This window comes from Canis aureus, chromosome 2 (genome assembly GCF_053574225.1).
Source record: "Canis aureus isolate CA01 chromosome 2, VMU_Caureus_v.1.0, whole genome shotgun sequence".
In the NCBI taxonomy this organism is placed as follows: Eukaryota; Metazoa; Chordata; class Mammalia; order Carnivora; family Canidae; genus Canis; species Canis aureus.
Genome location: NC_135612.1, coordinates 3,999,642 through 4,024,828, shown reverse-complemented (window position 1 = coordinate 4,024,828; position 25,187 = coordinate 3,999,642). Strand labels below are relative to the sequence as shown.

Below are 25,187 nucleotides of genomic sequence, written 5' to 3'. Positions count from 1 at the left end.
GTTTCAAATACATTTTCTAAATTTTATTATTTTAAAAACCCAACTTTCATTTATCCCTTATAAATAGGGATGGCATAAACAACTATATGCCAAAGATAACTCCCAACTAATTTTGGTTGTTAGTTTGATCACTGTTAACAAGGTACAAAGTTGGCTAAATTATTGTGTGTCCCAGGCATGTTCCACCCTCTGGCAGAGTTGGTAATGAGAAAGAAAAACTAGAGGTTTACGAGTAGGCGGCTGATGGGAGAAGAGTAAAATAAAGAGAATAAAGGCCTGGAGGATCCATAAACTGGATAAGCAGCTCATGAATAAACCATGAGTAAATGACATTTCTATTTTCATTTTATTCTAAAAAGGCAGCAATTTTAATGGAATGGGGAGTGTGTGTATGCACACATGCATATATGTACCATGGCTTTCATACCTAACTTCATCTAGCACTTTCCTTTTTTTACTTTCAAAGCATTTTATCTCAAAGTATAAGGTTTAAAGGCAAATCTGTAACTATGAAACGGCTTTGGTTCAACCTTATCAGAAAAGGACCAGAACTTTAGATTATATGAATTCTCATGTTTTTCTTCCGAGATGCATCAGCCACTTGGCACAATACTTCAGTCATTTCAGAAAGCCTGATTCTTCACTCCTTCCCTGATAAACTGTTCAATCAGAACTATGTTGAATTTATTTTTAAGTATCAAACTGAAAAGCTAGGATTTCAACCCCTAAAGAAATGACAGAGGAGATTCATTTTCTTTAAAGATACATAAACACAACTCAAAAGAGGTTGATATCAACTATTACTACATGTTAGAACTCTTTTTTATAGGTTTTTTAATTCAAGGAGTTTAATCAACTACATAATTATCTTGGAATACATTAATTCCTTAAACTGTTATGAAAGTTTCAACCTATAGCTTAGATGAGATCCATGATCAGAACAAAAGTACTGAAGTATCTCATGACAATCTAAGACTAGAATAATCTGAAGAAATTAATGAGAAGGACACACACAATATGGCTAACTCCATCAAGCTTAGTTAGTTATTGGATACAGATGAAGAAATCTGTGAATTCCTTCATTTTTTAATGAAGAATTTCTTTTTGGGGGCTCAGTGGGTGGAGCACGCAACTCTTGATCTTGGGGTTGTGGGTTCAAGATCCATGATAGGTGTAGAGATTACTTTAAAATACAATCTTTTTAAAAAATTCTTTTTAAAAACAGTTTTAGGTTCATAACAAATTGAGGGGAAAGTACAGATATTTCCCACATATCCCCTGCCCCTACACATGCACAAACTCTTCCCCATTATGAACATCCACCACTAGAGTGGTACATTTGTTAACAACTGATGACCAAAGTCCATAATATGGTTCACTTTTGGTGTTGTATATTCTATGGGTTTAGCCAATGTATAATGGCATGTATCCATAATTATGTCATATGGAGTATTTTCACTGTCAAAAATCCTCTGTGATCTACCTCTGTGTGTGCCTCCTCCCAACAAATTCCTTCATTCTTATTTTTTTTTTAATGCAGGGTTACTTTATTGTTTTTAGTAATCTCTGTACCCAACATGGGGCTCCAACTCACAACCTTGAAATCAAGTCGCATGTTCTACTGCCTGAGCCAGCCAGGTGCTCTCATTTTTATTTATTTTTAATATGAGCACTGGCCCCACACAATCATAAGGCTGGTACACAGAAGAATTGTGATTCTCCACACCTGTAGCAATCTGAGGTGAGGCAAGAGGATGAAAATATTGGATCTCCTCCCCATCCTCTCTACCCCTCCTCTACCACCCAAAGGTCTTCCAAAAAAGAGGACTAATGCATTGCTTACCTTTGAATTTTCAACACCTAAGATAGTACTGCCATAAAACGACATTCAAAGAATAAAGAATGTCAGCTGAAATCGTTTAGAAGAGGTTTTTCCTACCAAGTTAATTTATTACTTGAAATACCAAATAAAACTTTGGTACTACCCTGAAATGCATTTCCCCCCTACTATTACTGCAACTATTAGTGTGAAGTAGTGTAGCTAGAGCCCCCTCAATGGGAGACTAGGGGGATCCTGACAAACCACCCCCCCCCAAAAAAAAAAGCAGCAGTAGTAAGTATCCGAAACTAAAAGGTTTCCTCATCAACTTTGACACTAGGTTTTCAAACGTGTAGACTGAAAGACATCAGAGAAGTAAACAGTCCCCAGTCATGTATAAGACGTCTATGGGAGGTAAAAAAAGAGAGATGCCTGTCATGTTACCACCTGAAGAACTGGATTCTTAAAAATAGCAAGCACTTCAGAATGAAAAGGGAGCCTTACCGACTGAGAAACTCTCGATGTCTGTAGACACCTTAAGAAGTGATGCATTTCTCTACACGCCAGTGATGGGCTGAAAAGAGGGTGCCTAACACATTTCCGAATGCAGCTAAGTCATACACTTAACAGCTTTAGATTTGTTGTTTGAAAAACCATAGTCCTAAGGAAATTTGTCTACTAAAACCAAAGAAACAGAAAATAATTTTTTTAATTTAAAAATTAAAATAAATAAAACCAAAGAAACAGCTCTGTTTCATTAGCCATAAACCTTGAGAATAAATGCCATTTAAAATTTTTTTCTCAGGACAAAGTTTATATAAAGTTCTATGTTAACAAATTTTTATTAAGTTATTTCTACCATATCCCCTTTTAATATTATCAGAAGAATATCACTTAAGGATGAAGAATAATAGATTGCCGAAATTCCCCCAAAAAAGCCTCATTTTTGGTAAATATCTTTCTCTGTCTCCTCTCCCTCTCCCCTGGTGTGCACATCATTTACACCCCTTCCTAACATTACATCCAAGTGAAAAGTAGAAATGATGAAGACAAATAATTTGGTGATAGATGTAAAAAAAAAAAAAAAAAAGGAAAAAGGATAGCAACAGGAAAGAATACAGTCAATGAAAATCAATACCTAATAACTAAGTAAATCATGATAGAAATCATAACACCTGATAGGATCACTGTCCCTAGTGTGAACCACTGAAACCAACCGCTAAAATCGGAGCTTGCTTCCCTTTCTGTCGAAGGCCTCTCTTCTCTAACAATTCTACAAATGTCCAAGTCACATCACATGTGGCAGCTGCTTCTCCTCCCACTCTCTACCCAGTATCTGACTGTGATGAGAAAAGAAAGCTACAGGCTCAAGAGAGCGGAGAGCGTTCATCAATTCATTTACATTTATTCATCACAGCTTTATTAAGGACCTTCTAAATCCCAAACCCAAGCTCAGCCAGAAAAGGATCACTGCTGAGGAAAAGAACATTGAAGAGGGGCAAGGTTGCTCCAAACCCAAGAGGTACTCCATGATGTAAGTCTGGACTCTCTTAGACTTTTTCTGTTCTTTCTCTACCTAATTCAGTAACCTGGTAGGGAGGAGAAAACACGCACACGTGCGCGCGCACACACACATGCTGCTCATGCTGACCCTTGAACAGCATGGCTTTGAACTGCACAGGTCCACTTCAATGTGGGTTTTTTTCTGATAAACACAATGTAGTATCATATATGTATTTTCTCTTCCTTATGATTTTCTTAATAACATGTTTTCTCCAGTTTACTTTTAGAATGCAGTACCTAACACATATAGCATACAAAATATGTTAGCCAACTGTTACAGGTAGGGCTTCCAGTCAACAGTAGGCTATTAGTTGTTATGTTTTGAGGGGATATGTTATACATGGATTTTCAATTGCACAGAGGGTTGGTGCCCCTAGCCCCTGTGATTTTCAAAGGTCAACTGTATATGTACCACATTTTCTTTGACCATTCAGCCACCGATGGACACTTAGGTTGCTTCCAACTCTTAGTTATTGTAAATAATCCTTGCAAAGAACATGAGGATTGCATATATCTTTTCGAGTTAGCATTTTCATTTCCTGCAGATAAATATCCAGAAGTGAAATTGCTAGATCATATGGTAGTTCTATTTTTAATTTCTTAAGAACCTCCACACTGGCTATACCAATTCCCAACAACATCCTCACCAATACCTGTTCTCCCTTCTTTTTGATAACAGTCATTCTAGCAGGTGTGACAGATAGCTCATTGTGGTTTTGATTTGTACTCCCCCAGTGACTAGTGATTTTGATCACCTTTTCATGAAACTGCTGGTCATCTGTACATCTTCTTTAGAAAAACGTCTATTCAGATCCTCTGCCCATTTTTAATCTGTTATTTTGCTATAGATTTGTATGAGTTCTTTACATATTTTGGATATTAACCCCTTATCAGATATAGGATTTGCAAATATTTTCTCCCAATCAGTAGGCTGCCTTTTCATTTTGTCGATGGTTTCCTTTGCTATATAGAAGTTTTTAGTTTGATGTAGTCCCACTTATTTTTGCTTTTGTTGCCTTTTACTTTTAGTATCAAATTCAAAAAATCGTTGCCAAGACTGATGTCAAGGAACTTTAGCACCTATGTTTACTTCTAGGAGTTTTATGGTTTTAGATCATACTTTCAAGTCATTAATTCATTTTGAGTTCATTTTTGTGTATGGTGCAAGGGAGGGCTCCAGTTTTATTCTTTTGCGTGTGGCTGTCCAATTTTCCCAATATCACTATTTAAGAAACTATCCTTTTCTCATTGTATATTCTCAGGTCCTTTATCATGAACTAATTGACCATGTATGTGGGGTTTATTTCTGGGCTCTCTATTCTGTTCTATTAACCTCTCTGTTTCTATGTCAATACCATACTGTTTTGATTACCATGGTTTTTAATATAGTTTGAAATCAAGAGATGTGGTCCTCCAACTTTGTTCTCTTTTTTCAAGACACACTTATTACCTTATTTAACTCAAAACAGAACCACAAATGTAGGTACTTTCAGAATCCTTTTTTTTTTTTTTTTTTTTTTTAAGTAGGCTCCCTACCCAGAGTGGAGCCTAACTCAGGGCTTGAACTCACAACCCTGAGATCAAGACCTGAGCTGAAATCAAGAGTCAGATGCTTAACCAGCTGAGCCACCCAGGTGCCCTGTGTACTACAATATCCTAATTAAGGATATTGGAAAACTGAGAAGCAAAGAGGTTAAATAACTACTTAAGTCCACACAAGGAAAGGGACTGACTCACAAAGTTCAGGTCTATGCAACCCCAAAACCAGAGCTCTTTAACTATGTGAACACTCCCTCCACAAATAACTATCATTTCACTCAGAATTCTAGATAGACAGCTATACAGACAGAGAGACAGAATTTAATGACCTTTAAGAATACTTACCATGAATGCTGGATGAAATGCAAATGTGTTAACTTACAAAGTAGATGACAAGAATATTTCCTTCACAAACTACAGTGATAGTTCTAGCTGACTGAGGTAGTGCTTCTGACACAAGACTCCAATATACCATTTGGTCAAATGAACTAAGTCAGGTTTTTGTTTTGTTTTTTTGTTTGGGGCAGGGTGGGGGTATGTAGTAATTTAAATCAAAATAGTTACATGAAATCATTTAAAAAATTTTTAAGCCACAATTTTTACCTTCTAATAGTCTTGGCCTATTCTGACTTATACCAGGTGTATTTTCATTGGAATATAAAATAATAACCATGCCTCCCTTCTACCTACCACTACTGCCATTGAAGAGATGAATCATTTCCTTATCTTTGCTCTCATACAGGAGAAGTGGAGAAGAAGAATGAAATTAAACATCTTTGAAGCACTATTTTGTGTCAAGGACTTTAAGGGCCCTATAAAAACTATGAGATTAATCCTCACAATCAACCACACATGGGTAAGGTAAGATTATTTCCCATTCTGCAGTAAAAAAGAAAAAGACTTATTCCTTTTGATTAGATCATCCATCCAGTAAAAGAGCCTAAATTTGAACCCAAAACTACCTCTAAAGCTTTCACAAGTTCTAATCTAACTCAGCAGCCTCCCCATGAGGACTACTAACTGGATCCCAGAACTAATTGGATGGGGAATCTAAGTAGAACGGAATTTATATACTGCCTGTAGACTTCCTCTTCGAGATAATCAAAAGAAAACTATCTGAAGAGTTAACATAAAATTGTTAACACTATATTAAAACTTGAAAGCAAGTAACAATAAAGTAAATGTGATCCAATATTAAATTATCCTTTAGGTGTATTTCTTAGCCAGACACTTGAGGAAACTATCACTATCACTGGAGAGAAAATAACTTTTCTAATTCCAAGAATGAAATAAAATGCTTAATGAATTAGCTGAATGTTTTTTCATGTTTCCCAATCTGTTAAAACCTTGTATTTCACTAATTCAAGTCCACAGAACTTAGGAATTGGACATAGTAATTTACTTTATTTAAAATACTAGAAATGCGTTGTTAGAATACGAAAACATTACTTTCAGAGAAGCTATCAAATGACCTTGATGATCTACACAACATTCATTATAGACTGGTAAACATTTGTGAAAATCCTTGCTGTGATGATTGATTGCATTTTTCCTTGCTTCAGTTACCTCAAACTAAATTGCCTGTCATTAAAATGATGACTTCTGTCAATGTAGTTCCCTAATCCTTCCTCGGTTCTTTCTAGCAATGACAACCTTAGAATAATATACTGTAAATCTTTATGGATCAATAATGTTCAGTATAAAACACTGCAATCTACCACCAAGATTTTTATCCCCCTATTTATAATGATGTCTGACAAGCTAACTAACAGTAAAATTTCTTACTAAGGAAAAAAAAAAAGACATCTAACAAACAAGTCAAATACAATACTATAAACAGCATATGCCAATCTAAACAAGTTAAGAATTTTAAGTGAAACTCAATGTTGGCAAAATGCTTTTATCCTAAAGTAGTTAATGACTGAGATGTCATTTGCAGACTACTCAAGAAAAAAATTATAATTCAGGCCCTTACTTAGACATTTTGAAATGATTTATGGGAGGTTATTTATGTGAAAAGCCTTCTCTGCAATGTCAGAAACAGAAAACTTCCACTTAAAAACCATAAAAGATAAGGCAACAAGCATACTCTGGTTAATTTTCTTTCCATAGGCAATTATAAAAGACATTTTTTTCCCATTTAACCTATATTTAGATTGTTCTTGGACATCTTTATATGGAAATTAGATTATAATTGCCTTTAAACACTACAATTTAGATGTTTTCATTTAAACCAAGAATTATTTAAAGTAAATGCCATTATATCAATGAAAACAGAGCCATGACACTCTTTACAACTGACATTACCTCCTTTATATAAGGAGTTGTATTAACCATGCTTTCTCTAAATCTCCATGTGTTTCATCATTTGTTAAATTCAACCTGAAATCTTTGACAATAGTAAACTGTAGGGGAAAAGTTTCAACAAGCTAACAGTTCACCATATTTTTCCCAAATTATTTAACTACAAAATAAGAATCCATTTTTGCTATTGGGTAGTTAGAAAAAAATATCAGATTTTATTGCAGTTAGAGAAAAATTAACTCCAAATCAACACATCACTTTAAATTCTCCAGAGGGATAGAATGTAACCTCCATGCATTCTTTCTCAAAAAACTATTAGAGGAATTAAAATTGAAGAATTAAAGCAAAACGGAAATAGAGAAAACAGGAAAAATAGGGATCTAACAAAGAAAAGCGACAAAACAAATATAAATTGAAGTAAGAGTGCTTATCAGGGCTCCAAAAGGAACATCTCTAAGAAAAAAACAACAATAACACTAATTATGTTATTGGTTTGTCATACTGAAAAGAATTTATAGTTTGGTTAGAGTTTAAGGCAACAATTAGAAATTGGTAAAATGAAAACTAAGCAAATGAGGGGACGTTATTAACTTATGTTCATACGAGAAAAAAGTGAACAGTACTTTACATAGCTCTGTTTTAAGTGTTTACATAGTCATAATAATGTGATGTAAATACACTAGAAAATAGGAAGAAGACAAAAGAAAAGAAAATGGTGAGGGGAAAAGAGAGGAAATGGTAAATCATGGTCTTCCACAGTAGAAAGACATTATTTAATTAAAACTGAAAGGTCAAAAAATGGTAGTATGGATGGGGAGAGCAGATAAAGAAGTAAATAAAAGGGGAAAAACAACAACAGAAAGTTGAAAGCAGTTGTCCTTGAGAAACGGACTAAGCACGGAGAGGGAGGTATCCATTTTCATTCTAAGCCTGACATACTTTGACTTTTTAAACTATGTATGTTTAACGCTTCTAAAACTTTTTAGATTAATTGGATGAAATAAAGCTATGTGAATCAATGCTGGTAAAATCTCAAAAGAATACTGGTCAAAAAGAAAAAAAAAGAAAATTTTAGACTGTTAATTTCTCTATTAATATCATTTATACCAAGTTTAAAAACAGAAAACCAAAACAGAGGGGGAAGAGTGTATATAGCCTTTGTTAGATAAACAGGAACCCCTCTACTTACAAACAATACATGGTGGACAAATGACTTACCAGCTCTTTGCCTGGGTTTTCTCATGTACAAAATAAGGACAATTATAATATTTATGATTATGACTATGTTATTTTGTGAGATAATGCAAGTGACGTGCTTGATACATAGCATATTCTTGATAAATGTGTTACTCATCTTACTAATCTTTTTTCTTCACTTTTCAGTTTTTCCATCATGAATATATAAATTTGTATTTGAAATTATTTTTCTAAAATATTCAGAAGTTCATTAAATTAAGAAGTGGCTTTTATTATTATTATTAGCCTATTAGTTGATGTCAGAAAAACAGCTCAGCCTCAATTTTCCTCACGTTGTGCTGATCCCACAGAGAAATGAACACTAAAGAATTCTTGAAGGGGTGCCCTAACCTCCTCTTCTAATTTTATCCATTAAATAGACATAACCACCCAGTAGGTTCAAGAAATAAATAAGAAGGTACGGGAATACAAAGATGCAAAATACATGGTTTTTACACTCACCTAGCTTACTATAATCAGAGTAGGAAAGCACAGAGGCAGAAATGCAGCATGATGCGATATGTATGTCATGGCTTTGAAGTCAAGCAGTCCAGGGTTCTAATCCTGATTTTATAATCTTAAACTCCAAGTTTCAATTTCCTACGTAAAAATTTGGGTAACAGTAATTGCCTTGCAGAGTTGCCTAAAGATCAAGAATAATATCCTTAAAGCAACTACCACAGGATATACACTTTTTTTAGTTTTTATGGAGAGAGAATGTGAGCCCGAGCGGGGGTGGAGGGCTGTGCAGTAGAGAAAGAGAGAGAAAAAGAATCCCAAGCAGGCTCCATGCCCAGCTCAGAGCCCCTACGGAGCTAGATCTCACAACCCCAAGGTCACAATCTGAGCCAAAATCAAGAGCCAGATACTTAACCAACAGAGCCACCCAAGCATCCCACAGTAGATGCTCGGTATTTGTTAACTCTTGGTCCTATGAGGATTATTGTCAAAGAGGCATACATTCTGAAAGGGAAAAGTAGAGGGAAATGCTTTCTATAAGTTGGTTGTAAAATGTTCACAAAAAGATAAAATAAATGCCCTACAAATTCTTAATGAGAGAACTTACTTTCAGATAAGAAAAATACTTTTTCTGGAAACCCTGGCATTTTAAACACCATGTTCCAAGGATCCTAAGACACATTTTCATGTTTTAACATCTCTGAAACAATATACCCAGCAATGATGATATGTCAGTTTAATTGGCAACTTTTTCTTAGCAGTACATAAAATAATAATGCACCTTAGATTCAGTCAAGTACAGTCTATTGGGATGTAGGGCTTGTGTAGAAAGTGGAAATACCAAGGCATAGTACTGCAACTGTCAGCATGATGCTGGCATATACACTTTGGGTTGGCTGGTGTGTAGTTGTATACAACGAGGAGTTAGGAAAAAACTGAAAAGGCAGATTGTTCCTGCCTTTTAGTTTGTTTGCCTGTACAATTAATTTACTAGTTAATCTACTATTGTTTTATATGGCGAGGAAGAAATTTGTAGGAGCCCACCCAAAACTGTTTGGTTCTCCTTGTCCCTTACTCTTCTATGTCAATTTTAAAATCAGACTGTCTGATGCTGTTAAAAAACACAAGTTGAGATTTTGATCAGAATTATATTGAACTTTATGGTTTCATTTTGGGAGAATTTCTATTCTTATGTTTTCCTATTCAAAGGCATAGTTTCTCTCTCCATTCATTTGTCTCTTACATCTTTCAATAAATTTGTTCAATTTTTTCCACAGAAGTCTTGCACATCTTTTACTGAATTTAGTCCCTGGTATTTATTTTTGGGGTTATTATAAATGGTGTTTAAATTGTGTTCTGTAAGATGATGGAATATTCAGGAATCTCAAATATATATGGCAATACATTTAATCTTGCCTTTCTGTATGTTTATAATATCACAATTTAAAAATTAACAAAAATATTTCCATGACACCGACTATTGAAACTTCAAAAGGCCAAATGTAAAATTCATAACTCATGTGCAATTTCACTTCAAATAATTAAAGCATAGATTTAAATTGTCCTGGAAATAACACAGCATCCAAAACCCATACTCATGTACAATATATGATACATATAAACTGTTGGACTATTAAATATTGGACCAGGTCTATTTCTGCAGCCTTGAAATAAATGAGTGGTAATAGCATCAAAATAATTATTCCTCTCACTATAGTGATCTTATTCCATCAACTCTCAATTTCCCACACCAACTGAGAAAAACACTGATGCATATGACAAAAAAAAACCACAGATAATGCACCCAGGTGAGTTGAATGCACATTAAAAAGTTAGACATCCTCTAAATTTGTATGTATCCAGAACAGCTGGGTCATTATCTGCTCTCCTTTCCCTTAAGACAAATTCATTGATCACATGAGACAGCTGATGGCAGACAACTGAAATTTACTGGCAGTAGAAACAAATCCCAGTTTCCTTAAAATTCAAAATACACAGACATTTATTTTTCCAAAATTTCTCTAACCCAATTGCTAAATTCTCCTTACTCTCATTACTTTGCCCTTTTCTTGGAGAGTCATTAACAAATTAAAAAATAACCTTGATGAAATGAGCTTGGGAGCTACTGGTATACTAACTTCCAAACTTCTAGCTCCTGGGCTCCAGATCTTTTGAGATCTAACTGCCTACTTGGACATTTCTTTAAGCTACTGTTCTCTGACATCTCAAAATGCTATGTTTACTACTAAAGTCCACCCCATCCCAAAACTATGCCCTCTTTCCATTAGTCTCTATATCAGTACTAGCTCAAACTAGATACCTGTCTTGAGTACAGGAAAAAAAAAACAAAAAAAAAAAAAACATTGTGAACCTCAACAACGAATTAACCATCAAAGCCTGCTGGCTGACTCTCTATCCGTAATAACCCCACCCCCCTTTCTACTCTCACTGCTACTTAGTTCAGCTACCCTCTTTCCTGTACTGTAGTAATTTCCTTAATAGACCTTTCTACCCTCATCCTCCACAGTATGACCAGAATAATCTTCCAAACATGTAAATGGGTACATGTTATTCTCTGCTCAAAATTCTTTAATACTTACAGGATAATATCCAAAATTATTGGCATAACACTCAAAAAACTTTTACAGCCTACATCTCCAGTCAGCCTCATGGTCCATAGTCCTCTCTTCCAAGCCCTGTTCTCTAAATGCCCCCACACCTTTGCACATAGTGCTTCCTGAACCCAAACTCCTTTATTTTCTTTCTTCAATTCCTTATAAATGAACTGAAACATTATAATAATGTCACAAAAACCTTCTGTGAACCCTCCAGAAAACTTAAGCACTGCTCTAAGTGTCTTTCATATCATGTATAATAGCACATATACCATTGCATTTTAATTCTCTATTATTATGTTTTTCTCTTCCTAAATAATATTTAATTAGGAAATATCCCAACTTATATCATAGTCTCAGTATTTTTCAGACACCAAAATATTTGTTGAATAAGTACTCTATATTTCTATTAATCTGAAAATAAGGTTATCACTGATACTTTAAAATATTTCTTGGTAGGAATGATTACACTTTACAATGAGAAATTTCCATCATAAAGCAAAATACTACATATGCATATGGGTTATATATTGAATATAAAAATATAAAATTGAAATATTTTACACTAATTTTAGCTGGCTTGTTGATTTAATAAATATTGAAAAGTTTCTGATCTAAACCAAACTACAAAAACTATAAATCCAATAACTAAAAGATATTTTCAAATAGAGAAATATGAAGAATTTTATTGCTACAAAATAATTCGGAAATACGTTTGTTTCCTCTAAGTTTACTTAGTCCTAGCGAATACTATATATATACTAAGGATAGTCCTCTCTACATTATTCTGAGCACACAACTTTTAGGGAAGAATACACAATTCACTAAACAATAAAATTCAAAATTGTAAGACTTCAGACTATATTCATCCTTGAACATTTAATTAAATCCCCCAAATAAATTACTAAATTATGGCGTATTTTATAATCATAAAATGAAATAACACACACAGAGCCAACAGAAAGCCATCTTCAGTTAAATTATTAATTGTAGACTGCACAAATTATTTAAGAATACTATCAACAGTAAGCGTCTCACTCAGGAGTAATGTATGTCAATCAAAAAAAATTCAAAGCAGACACACATAATATTAAACACAGACTGTCAAAGCTATACTTATTTCCAACATAAGCATTCAATCACAGAAAGAAATGATACATATCAATGATATTTTTAAAGTTATGCAATATACATACTGATAATGATACTAGATTGAAAATATAAGATCCAAACCAACAAAGAATCAAATTTCTTTTTACCCTATTATCTGAAAAAACACCTTTTATAATTCCAAGAAGTTGTAAACTCCTTAAAAAGATGTAGCATTTACAATCTAAGCTAATATTAACATTACTCAGTGGTTCTCATTCATTATGAATGTTTTTATGAATTTTTGAGAGGAACTGTCTAGATTCAGAGGCCTACATCCCAATGGACGCTTTTAACCTTCATCTTCCAATGCCACATCGTAAATAAAGATTTCTAACTAAGGAAATCAGATTTAACTATATCATATATTATAAAAAATATTCTGTTGACATTTCCTTATGTACCCACCAAACCTCTCTCCAAAACCACGGAAAGAAAGTCAAGGAAATCTTCACTTTGAACTTGAATGGAAGCAATGAGAAAATTCATCGAGTCCAAAAGAATGGAAGAAAGTAAAAAAGTAAACAACCAAAAAAACATGCCAGTTTATTTCTGCCATAAACCTTGTGATAAAATGACTTATTTCAAACATCCCACAGTTGTCCTTTAAAATCTTCTACTGACACTACTATAATCCAGCCTATCTGGAAATTAAAAAAGAAAAAGCCTATACTAGGTCTCCATTTTTAAATTAAAATGTCTTTCTAAAAATATAAGGTGCCACTTTTTCATTTATTTTTTTTAATTTTTATTTACTTATTCATGAGAGACACAGAGAGAGAGGTAGAGACACAGGCAGAGGGAGAAGCAGGCTCCATTCAGGGAGCCAGATGCAGGACTTGATCCCAGGACTCCCAAGATCACGCCCTGGGCGGAAGGCAGATGCTCAACCGTTGAGCCACCCAGGCGTCCCTCATTTATTTTCTTAACATTATTTCTCTGTATTTACAAAAGCCATTTTGGTAAATAGTTTATAGAGTGAAATTAACATAGTATGGCACAACTTTAAGACAAGATTAAACAGTTATTTATATATGTGTATGTTTTTAACTCCAAAAGACAAACTCAAAACTTTACATAATTCAATTCTTAGTTACAAAGCTTTTAAACAAAATGGTTTTCACATACTCAAGATTTCTAATTAGCTTTAAAATGCGATATTTCATGGCAAAAAAAAAATAGTTTTTAAGAACTTGGCATCAAATCTGTGTACTTTCCCCAATATTGAAATACATTTAAATATATGGCTAATTTCCTTTTTTTTTTTTTTTTTTTTTTTTTTTTTATTTATGATAGTCACACAGAGAAAGAGAGAGGCAGAGACATAGGCAGAGGGAGAAGCAGGCTCCATGCACCGGGAGCCTGACGTGGGACTCGATCCCGGGTCTCCAGGATCACGCCCTGGGCCAAAGGCAGGCGCCAAACCACTGCGCCACCCAGGGATCCCCTTATTTTCTTTTTAAAATAACTGTTAACATTTATTGAGGCTTTACCATCCACTGATCTAAGCATATGACATATACAGACACACTTAGGGGCTGAGTAATTAAGTGCATTGCTCTATGAGACAAAGTAGACAAACTCTTTAGGGAAAGTTTACAACCTCTTGTGTGCCAAGGACTATGCTTGGGACTTAAAATTCAAAACTCAAACCAACAAACCACACAGTCACTGCCTTCAGAGACTTCCTAACTATTTATGCCTGTATAAACTAACAATTCTTCTAGTGAGTAGAGACCTTCTAGTAATATGACCCAATTGCTAGTAGAGCTCAAATCAGTATGATTAATTCTTAAAGTGGCTCTTCACAAAGAAGATAACATTTGGTTTCAAAAGATGGGAAAGGGAAGGGAAAAATTAAGGCTGTAAATAAGTGGAACCTGACCCCTCAAGTCCCAGGGAATGGCACCCAAAGGAATTTAGATTTGATTGCATGGTAAGCAATTGGGATCCAAAGAATTTTTAATATGACCAGCCAAGTGTTTTAGTAGAAAAACAAAACAAAAAACTTCTAAGTGCTATTGAAGATAGGGTGAAATAAGAAAGAGATTAGAAATAATAAAAATTAGTTAGGAAGCTACTAGAATAGTCAGAGAGAGAAGATAGATTGAGGTAGGGCAGTAGTATGGAGAGATGAATGAGGAGGCATTTCCAGTGTTTAGAAACTGAATGTCATGGGGAAGATGAGAGGACTGACTCTGAAATTTCTAGCTTACAAAACTAGCAAGGAGGGATGACATTAGATGGATATAAAAAGAAGCAACAGGAGTTGAAGAAAATTGGGGTATGATTTTTTACTTATTAACCTAATAGAGCTGACATTATCAGTCTTAATTTTTATATAATACATCAGTTACTTTCTATATTAGTTTCTATTTTATGATACATAAAATATCAATGTAAATTTCTTAAAGTTATTTTTTTGGCTTTATTTATACTGTTTTCCTGGTAAGAATATATGGAATTTCTTTTAGAAAGTATAACCTAAAATAAAAAGATCAACCTCCCTAAATCCCAAAAGGACTGATTTATTTACTGTACATTATTAATGGATGAGGGGTTAAGACTTTGATACAGCTGTAGCACTCACTTTGATGTCAGTAGTGAAAGAAGTACCACCGCTGCCTTCTGTACCTACTACTCTTAATGAAAATATAGTTTTCACATCTTTGAGAGTATCAAATGTCACTTCAGATATTTTTTGCTTGGCTCTGAGTAGTCTGTTTTATTCATCTCAATTATTAAAATTAACATATTTTAAAATCAATAAATAATGCCTATTCAAGTTATAAGTATCCATTTCAAACAAAATAAAACATTCAATATGATAAAGTACAAAATTATTAAAAAATAACTGCAATAAAAAACAGTAATTTGCTGGTTTTAGTACAAAAGTTCTTACTGTTCTACTTCAAATCACTATTAAAGAAGAGAAACAAATAAAAAAGGATTTCTTTTTCCTAAGTATTAAATCTAGCATCATTCAGATAATGTGTAAATAACACCAGAATCACCAAACTGTTCTTCCTCAATTTGATGATTTCCATATAAGGCAAATAAAATAATCATGCCTTTTAATAACTTAAGTACAGTTTTCACACATACATCTATGCCGTGAGAGAATTATATAAGACCTCACTTGTTAAGGAATGTAATTATTTCACAAAAAAAAAAATTTTGCTGAAATCACAAATTAAAATACATTTGTTTGACCAACAGGTGGTGCTCAATCTCCACTTATAAAGAAAGTAAACATTTCCAAAAGCATTTCCAGCACAATGAAATCATTTTCAGACTCTGGCAATTTTAAAAATGCAAACATCAGGAGAAAAGCCAATGCATAAACATTATTTTAACTGTTTCTACTGTGCAGAGGAAAATTATTTCAGTTACCTTGCAAAGAATTTTAAGACTGACACTGACTGCCCATTCATTTATAGAAGACAAGTTTTAAATGTTGCTGAAACATTTCTTTTAAAAATTAGCACTGAATACTGCAAAAAGTGTTAAGCAACTCAGAAATATACTTGAAAGGATTACCCCATGTTCATTATAAATTAAGAAATAATTAAGTTTAGGTCATTTTATACCAATTCCTGCTTCAAAATTTTAAGTATTTAACATTCTATCCTTTGCCTGAAAGATAGCATTAAGAACAAACAAAAACTAAGAAATTCAGCTAAGCTAGAAATCAGCTGGTTTTTGAAAATTCAAGTTTCAATATGGCATTGTATTTTTTATTTGTAAAAACAGTTTAAGATCCAATTGTCTGGCTGAATTTTAAAAGCAAGTGCCACTCTCACCAAAAGCAACGGTGTTACTTCTTACCGGGGGATGAAAAAACAATTTCACTCTTGCATTACCACAAATATCCAATTAGGGTTCCTATTATACAATTTTAATTTTATCTATTATACAACTAATTCTTTCTTCTTCTAATGGAAAGAACAAAGTGTTGCAGAAACTCTGCAAAACATATCATCATATGATAGAAAATACCCCAACACAGTAATTTTTAGTCTATTCAAGTTACAGTCTTCTTGCTACTTAATGTGAAGATAAGAAGACACCCAGTATTTGGCTTCTGAATGTCAAAAAAAGGATAGAGGATATTAAGAAAAGTCACTTTTTTGCATAAAACCTGTGCACAGAAAAAGGTACTGCTAATCTATTAGTCAAAGGGAGGATAAAGCAGGATAGACATAGATTTAAACTAAAATCCAAACAAAACAATTTCAATGGGCTTTAGTTTTTACTGGAAGAATCTAAAGCCCTAAGTTTTGCTTTACACATGTTAAATGCCACTGATTACTTTGATGGTGCAAAGAAGAAATCAGTTCAAATTTAGTCTGAGAGATGGGAAACAATGTTGTTTGTTTGGTAGAAAATATATAAATGAATTATTTTAAATACCAAAGTTCTTGATCAACACAAAACACAATTCATCCCTTAATAATATACTATTTTCTCATATAAAATTTTAAAGCATCAGAAGTCTAACAATTCCTAATTCATTCTGTTTAATTTTTAGATTCATGCTTACTTATTCCATCATTAACTAGCCACTAATCAAAAACCTAATTTAGTTCTTACAGGTTTTCAAAATGCAACAAAAAAATTTAAACTTCCAGTATATATTCTTCCAGTTTATAAAAGTGAGTCTTCCATATCCACATTGAAATTCTGGCTCACGGATCTAAATAGTAATATTTAAAATTTACTTTCAGTTTTATAAAGTGCCAGTATTTCATTGAACTACAACACAGCAATTTCCCCTGTTACTTAACTGCCAATAGAGAGACACCTAATTTTAATGGACACACATCTGAAAAAGTAGCCCCAATTTTCTGTTGCTATTCTAAAGTAGCCTGGTTTACAATAGTTTTTAGAATCCTTTGATATTGTTTAGTTGAGATCCTACCAAAATCTTGTTTTTCTTTTAAACTGACGACACAGTTATATCCTTATGATATACAAGATAAAGTCCCAGTTTGCAACTAGTTTAAAGCTCCTTAAATAAATCTCTCTCTTCTACTTCCTTAGTAAACCTGAGGTTCTTACCTTTCAACACTATACCAGTAGGTTATATTTTGTGCATACAGAACAGTTTTTAAATGGATTTTTTTCATATCTATACAAGCATGTTTTCATTATAGAAATATATACTAGAAAACAAAGATATACTTGATTTTTAGAGATAGAAAAATGTTTCAGTTACAATGTAAAAGTTATTGAATACAGAAAGAAAAGCCAGCAGGTAGGTAGGCTCATTTGTATACAATTCTTCCATTGTAGATAAAGACATATATTTCCTACAGGAAACTCACTGGCTTTTACTTTCCAGTAAGTTGCTAAAATGAGTATCTACACTTTAAAATGCAAAAAAACATAAAAATTTAAATTAAAAAAAAAAAAAAAACAAGGACAGTCTGCCCCTGTTCACAACTGACTGCTTGTCCAATAAGACCTGGGTCCCTAGGTAAGTTATCCACTCTGCAGGAGCTGATGGAAGTAGTGCATGTGAAATTCGGAAGGCTCCAGGAGGAACTAAATAGCGTGGAACACAATAACACGATAAAATGTCAGTCGAGAATCTGAAAAAAAGGGTAGATGTCATGGAAAAATCATTAGATATTTCTTCCCAGAACATCTGAAATGATGGGTAAATGAACCTAAATGTGCAAATTTAGACCCTCAACTTAAAGGTTTCAGAAAATGAATTTCTTAGAGCTCAAAAGGAATGTATCCATTGTCACAGGGAATTCAGATTACAGTTTTGTCTAAACCCAGAAACAGATGGTTACTTATCAGTGCCTCACTTGAAATTTTAAAAATATTTTTAAACTAATCATTGGTTCTGCTAATGATTAGATTAAGTGGTTTCATTTCTGTATCTCTGACAAAAAAATGAAAGGACTAACTAAAATAATTTTATATACTTTAATATTTAGCTCTGTCAAATGTCTAAAATGAAGAACTTTTTATACAGAGACACACACTCTCCTGCCCCTACTTGTTCAAATGGCCCAATTTAGAGACAAATAGATCCATGATTTTCTTCATGAACAATTTTTGGAATTGTACAATAAATGCTTCCAAAAAGAAAGATAATGGTTTTAATTAAACATGCAGACCAAATTACCTACTGTATTATAGGGCAGTTGTTAAAAATTAATGACTATAAAAGATCTGTTTCTTTTATATTACTTAATTATCTCCATATGGAGATTTTTACTGTAAACTAAGTATGTTTAACAATGTTCTATATACAGAAGAGATGTATTCATTCTATGGAGTTTTGCTCTAGTTTTATTTTGCTATGGTAGCAATTTGAGAAAACCTAGAGGGCAGCTCCTAGACCTAAAAATTATTCATTAGTATGAAATAACTCACTTTGCTTCTTTAACACACACACACACAAAAAAAAAGGCAAGAAAGAGAAAGAAAAAAATAAAGATGTATATTTCTAGGTATATTTTTATTACCTAGAATTTATATAATGAAGGCCTATATGGAATTGTTTTATATACTTAAGGGTAGGGTTCTGCTAGTTCCAAAATATTGTTGACTCATAATGACTTATAATTAAAGATCATAGTTAGGAAAATAAAATGAATATTAAAGAATATATATGTGTTTAAATATGTTTATAGTTTAAAATAATAACTTAAAATATGGTCTAAAATTAGATTAAAGAAAGTAAAATATATTAAAGTATACATATACATGAACATAATAAAAAGCAACAGACCTACTAAAGGTTTTTTCTACGAAATGAAATTGATTCCTGGAGTAACCACTGAAGCATTTTAATTGTAGCATTTCACTGCATTTTTGTCTACTGAATTTAAGAAACAGTACAAATAAAACTCAGGGATCTCTGAATTCTGTTATTTCCACTGCTTGTTAATTCTGAAACCTTTGGCTTTAATTTGTTGCTCAGTTTTCTATTAACTAGTCTTAAAATGGAGGAGGCACATTTTTATATAGATAAACTGATAAAAATCTAAAATGAATTTAAAAGCTTTATAATGCATACTAATAAAGGGAATTCTAAAAACAAGTCATCTTTTCATGAAGAACTGTTGGCATCATTTGAATCGCAAAACAATTTTACTAAATTTAGTAATTTTACTAAATTCCTTTTAGCACACAGCTACTACAACTTACCTATGCTGCAAGATTCTTTAATCTTTCTTACACAGCACTTGAGGTCACATTTCTCATGGGCAAAAATTTAAATACTATGTTAACTACTATCTGATTGTAATGGAAATTAAGGTAAGTTTTGCATTTTTGTTTTTAGTTGCAATACTGTAGATCTAGTCTTAAGAAAAAAAGACACTGGAGAAATAACACTTATTCTTGCATCGATTCTAAATGACAAAACTTCATTAATCCTGGAAAATTATAGTTATCAGTATAAATGGAATTATCAGAGTCAATTATATCAATTATAAGTTATCAGAATAAATGGAGTAATAATTATTTACTAAGAAAAAAAATAATAATTATTTACTAAGAGATACCTTTTTCTATTTAGAGGAACAATAAAAATTTGGAATCCAAAGAAGTTTGGTACATTAATTCCTAGAATAATAATTTCTACAAATTTATGAATAAACTCTGGTAATAACAAATCTAATTATTTCTCATTCTTAATGAGAGATAGAAGTATTGATATAACAGGATAACTAATTTTAAGAATACCTCCTAGTAGGACAGGGAATCCAACCATTTCTCATGTCGTGATTGGAATATGACATTTCTGTGCGCCAACCCATCATAAGTCTTTCTGAAAAACACGCCACAAATTTGGACCAATCAATAAAGTGGTGGGTCAAGGCTAATTTATCTGAAAATACAGATGTTATCAATGTAACTAAATTGACACATCCAAGGAAAAACAAAAATTTACACAAAAACAGAGGCAAAGATAGTGTAATGATCATTCCTATATGAATATAAAGTCACCTATAGTCAAAAATACTTCCATCAATTATACCAATACATTGTAAGTGAAGAATAATTTCCCTCAAAAAAGTGAGTGGAAGGTTCATCTTTGATTTTTGGAATAACTACTTTAAAATCCCAAAAGTTAGAAATACAGCTTGCTTCCTGACTCCACTCAGGTTAAGTCTTTAGAAGACTCTCCAAATGAATCTTTAGCCTGAAGAAATAATCACTTTCAAATTAGCCCTTTTAAAAAACGTGAATTAGCTTATCATTGCCTAGGCCTAAGAACAGCTTTCAAAAGATACTTACAAAATGTAATTCTACATACGAAACCTGAAAATTTTCCTCTAACAAAACTGTAATTAAGATAATAATTTTCCTCATCAAATCCCTAAATCTAACTGAACCACTCAGGAAATATATCCAATATTTTAATTTAAGTGATATTTACTATATTTAAATAATACTTTAAGGAATAGGATGTTTGTATTTTGTGGGATATTTTAATACAAAATGTTTTTCAGACATTGGCATTTAGCCCTTATGTATATATACACTAATAGCTTTTTCTATAATGTACCCTATGAAATTCATAGATATAATTCATTTTTTAAGAAAAAGTAAAAGTGATAAGTCACAGTTCAGAATAATTTTTTATTAAAAAAAGCCACAGAATTGGTGCATCTGGCAGACTCAGTCAATAGAGCATGCGATTCTTGAAATCAGGGTTGTGAGTTCGAGCCCCAAGTTGGGTGTAGATTACTTTAAAATCTTTAAAAAAAAAAAAAAGCTACAGAATTTCTTTCAGTCAAAAATGTTACAATTAAATTAACATGTAACTCAGTGTAAAAGAAAAAAGGAAGATGATTTGCATTCACTTTCTAAATAGAGTGCCAAACATATAAAGCTGCAAATACTACCAACTGTTTAAAAAAACAGTTGTACATGAAATTGTACAGCTTCACCATTATATTCAAGTCCCTGGTTCAAATCCAGCTAGGGTTAGTAACAACACAAAATGTTGAGGTCTTAATATAAATATTCTTCCTAAGGCTCAGAAAGATCATGAGATTCTCTCAAATATACTCCCTTTACTAACTGTGGTCTCAAAATTACCTGCTATAGGACTCAGGCAACAGCCATATAATGAACCGTAATATATGGCTAAAAACAGAAAGCAAAATGACCACCATTAGATAAGCCACCCAGACCAATTTCTAGTACCAGCTCCATTCCATCTGACTAGATCACTTCTCCCAAACACACAAACACACACACATACAAACACCCCACAATCAATACTACCCATCTCTGTCTCTTTTTTTTTTTTTTTTCTCCTTGTATTTTGGTCTTCCAATCTAAAACTAAGTACAAACAAAGCCAAGTCAAATTGTTTTCTTTCACTATGGAAAATACATTTAAACGGGATAAGATTGTTCAACATAAAATATTTGTATTATGAAGATGGTTTATTTCTTGCTTCAACTGAAGTTTTCTCATTTAAAATAAAGAATTTTAAAACAGAAGTATTATAACTACAGGAGCAGTTTTCAAAGTCTTCCAAAGTTTCTCACCCAGGACCTGTGCAGTGTTATCTGTAAAATCAAAACTATTTTAATAATAATACTAACAGGTTAAATGTCTTTTCAATTCTCATTTTCTGAGTATACAGTGCAGTTTTTCAGAAATTAGATGATCCTGTGATATCATAATCACTCTGATGACTAATGGAATGTATGCTTCTACATTCAAAATTTCTTTTTTAATTTTAAGTACAAAAAATACCGATATAAAAACATAAACAAAAGCTCTTTGGAATCCTGAATAATTTTTAAGAGTATGAAGTGGTCCACAGACCAAAGAGTTTGAGAACTACTTGAACAGAAGAAATTTGGTTCCTGGAAATACTGCTTTTAATGGAGGGGAGTATCACGTAAGATGTTCCTTCCTCTTTATATTTCATAGCCCAAAGACATGTATCTCCATTCCTTTCAATTTTATTACAGTTTTAAACACAAAACATCTATCATGGATGCTAAACACTTTCAATACAGTTGTTTTAAATAAATATGAAGCAGCCAAAACTGCCATGTAAATTTTTAACGACTACCCTATGCTTCTTTAATTAAATCTGCTTTTCTTCAGGTACCAGCATTTGAGAAAAAAATATTTTTGTCTTCATTTGAATCATTACTTTAATAATCACATTTCAATAGTTTATCTATTTGTTATTGCATTATAATATTTAGTTAGTTCAACCTGATAAAACCTATATGGGCTAACAAAAGAATATAATTATCACTTGTAATTGTTTTCATGAGAAACCATTTTCTAGACTCCAATCAAATTCATAACACATATGTGGAATATAATCACTTTTCAGTGAAGATTTCCTCTAATTAATTGAAACTAAGCTAGAAAATAAACACTAATATACACGTGGGCTTTAATTTGGCCCTTTAGGTTGCAAAGGACGAAAAATCAACTCAAATCAACCGCAGAGAGGGACAATCTCTTACAATCGTCAACACAAGAATGAAAAGACCTAGGAACCCAGAGAGCTCTTATACTCTCTCCCTCACACTCAATTCTTTCTTTTCCATTTCCTTCTGTCTCAGCCTCATACATACTCTATAGAAAAAGAATTTCCCTCCCCCGTGTGGAGAGAGATCTCTTCCTGAACTTCCTCTTGGGAACGGAGTCTCTACTGTAGGTCTACAAGATTTCTCAATGAGGAATTCATTTATTTTTCAATTTCTAATACCTAAGAGAGGAACTTGATCAGTTCTTGAGAAAGGTAAACTTTCTAAGCTTTAATTTCCTCACCTGAAAAATGGAGACATGGTAACACCTACCTGATAGAGCTGTCATAAACCAACAAGTCTTAAAAGCTAAGCCTGTTGGAAAAGGGGGGAAAGAGAATTCTGTGCAGGAAGAATGACTGTGAGCAGCACGTTCCGAACACCACACGCGGGTTCAGTGGAGGCAGAGTGGGTCTGTAAGGGCAAGGCCGGAGCCAGACTGCGAAGCAGAAGTCAGGCCAAGGGGAATACTGCCGACCATTCTAAGGAATGTGGTATCTCTATCTTGTATGAGAGGGAAAAACATTAAAGGGTTTTACCCAAGAACGGGAACATAGAAGAAAAATAAATTGAGAGAAAGAGGTAGGTAAGATTATGAATTCAGTCCAGTTGAGCTTTAGACATTGCTCAGTTTGAACTGAAAATAAAGGCTCAAACATAAAGAGAATAAGACTAAGAGAGAATTATTCAGCAGTCTCAGTTTACAGGAAACAGTTGAAGTCAAAACTCAAGGAGTTACTTAATGGCCTTTTTCCAACTGTTATGACCAATCTCCACAGAAAAAAATCCATATGTTTATCTACCTAGTTCCGAAACTCAAGTCTGTGAAAACAATATTGACCTTCACTGTGTAATACATCCCATCACTTCCATTCCTATTAAAAACAAAAACAGAAAACAAAAAGAACCTGCCAGTTTGAGTCTAACATCAAAACCTACTACCTGCACCTTTACCAGCAGAGCAATACTGCTGTACTCCGAGACGAGTGTGATACCTAGGGGCCATTACATTCGAATTTTTCAATCTTTTCCACAATTGTCTACATAAATGGAGAAATACATGAATTTCTATATTTTTAAAGGATCTTTTTTCTTTGAGGGTAAGTTTTTGTACATTTTCTTGAAAAATATCTAAGTATATTTATTGTTTTTATTATCTTGTGAGCATTTAGATATAGGGAACATATACTTCCTACTGCCTTAAGCAGGCCTGAAGACTTAATTTTAATTTTATAATACTTTGAAATGAATGAGAAAGAAACACTGCTGTTTATACATTTGATATAAATTACTAAAGGATAGAAGTCTCCAAGAGAATTTTTTACTACTCTTATGCCTAAAACAACATTAGACCTAATTTGCTATAATACAGGCAGCACAGAGTAGTGATTAAGAACATGGTTTTAATGACAAATTGCCCAAATTCTAAGCTTGGCCCTGAAATTTACTGGCTTTCATCTCTCTGTGCTTCAAGTTTCCTCATCTGAGAAATGAATATAATGATATTACCTACCTCATAGGACTGACAAAAAAATTAAGCTAGGTAAAATATGTAAAGTATATTACAGAGTGTTGGATTCAAATGTTCAATATTGTTATTATTTACCCTGGAGCAAGTTATCCAGCCAGATTCTTGCTTCTTTTAAGTGAAGGGGCCTTTAACTGTGGAACTGTGGGTTTGTCAAGTATTTTATCATTCTCAGTATGAAGAAAAAGATCCATTATGATGTCCACAGAGCGCTGAGTCATAGTATTTTCATTTGAGTGCAACTTGAAGGTCTTACATAGAAGAGAACTTGAATCTCCATACTCTCTCTCTTCTCTAATTATCACTACTTAGTACATAAAAAATTCAAAACACTGACACTAGTAATTGCCCCATGTCATTCAATGTATTAATTCACTGTCGTTATTATGTCTTCGTCAATCACTGTCATTTATTGGTTCTTATCTTTTTTGTGTGGT

General features: G+C 33.0%; 1 protein-coding gene and 1 long non-coding RNA gene across 2 annotated transcripts in view; both read right to left on the bottom strand.

Moving 5' to 3' along the window:
- The window catches only part of FBXL17 (F-box and leucine rich repeat protein 17), a 496,367-nt gene that overhangs the window by 378,010 nt on the left and 93,170 nt on the right, over positions 1–25,187 (bottom strand). The gene's annotated exons all lie outside the window — the stretch shown is intronic.
- On the bottom strand, positions 13,409–24,889 carry LOC144292148 (uncharacterized). The gene is made up of 3 exons (XR_013359636.1): positions 24,829–24,889; positions 20,395–20,479; positions 13,409–18,278 (listed from the first exon to the last, which is right to left on the bottom strand). It is a non-coding gene; the product is annotated as an uncharacterized LOC144292148 (long non-coding RNA).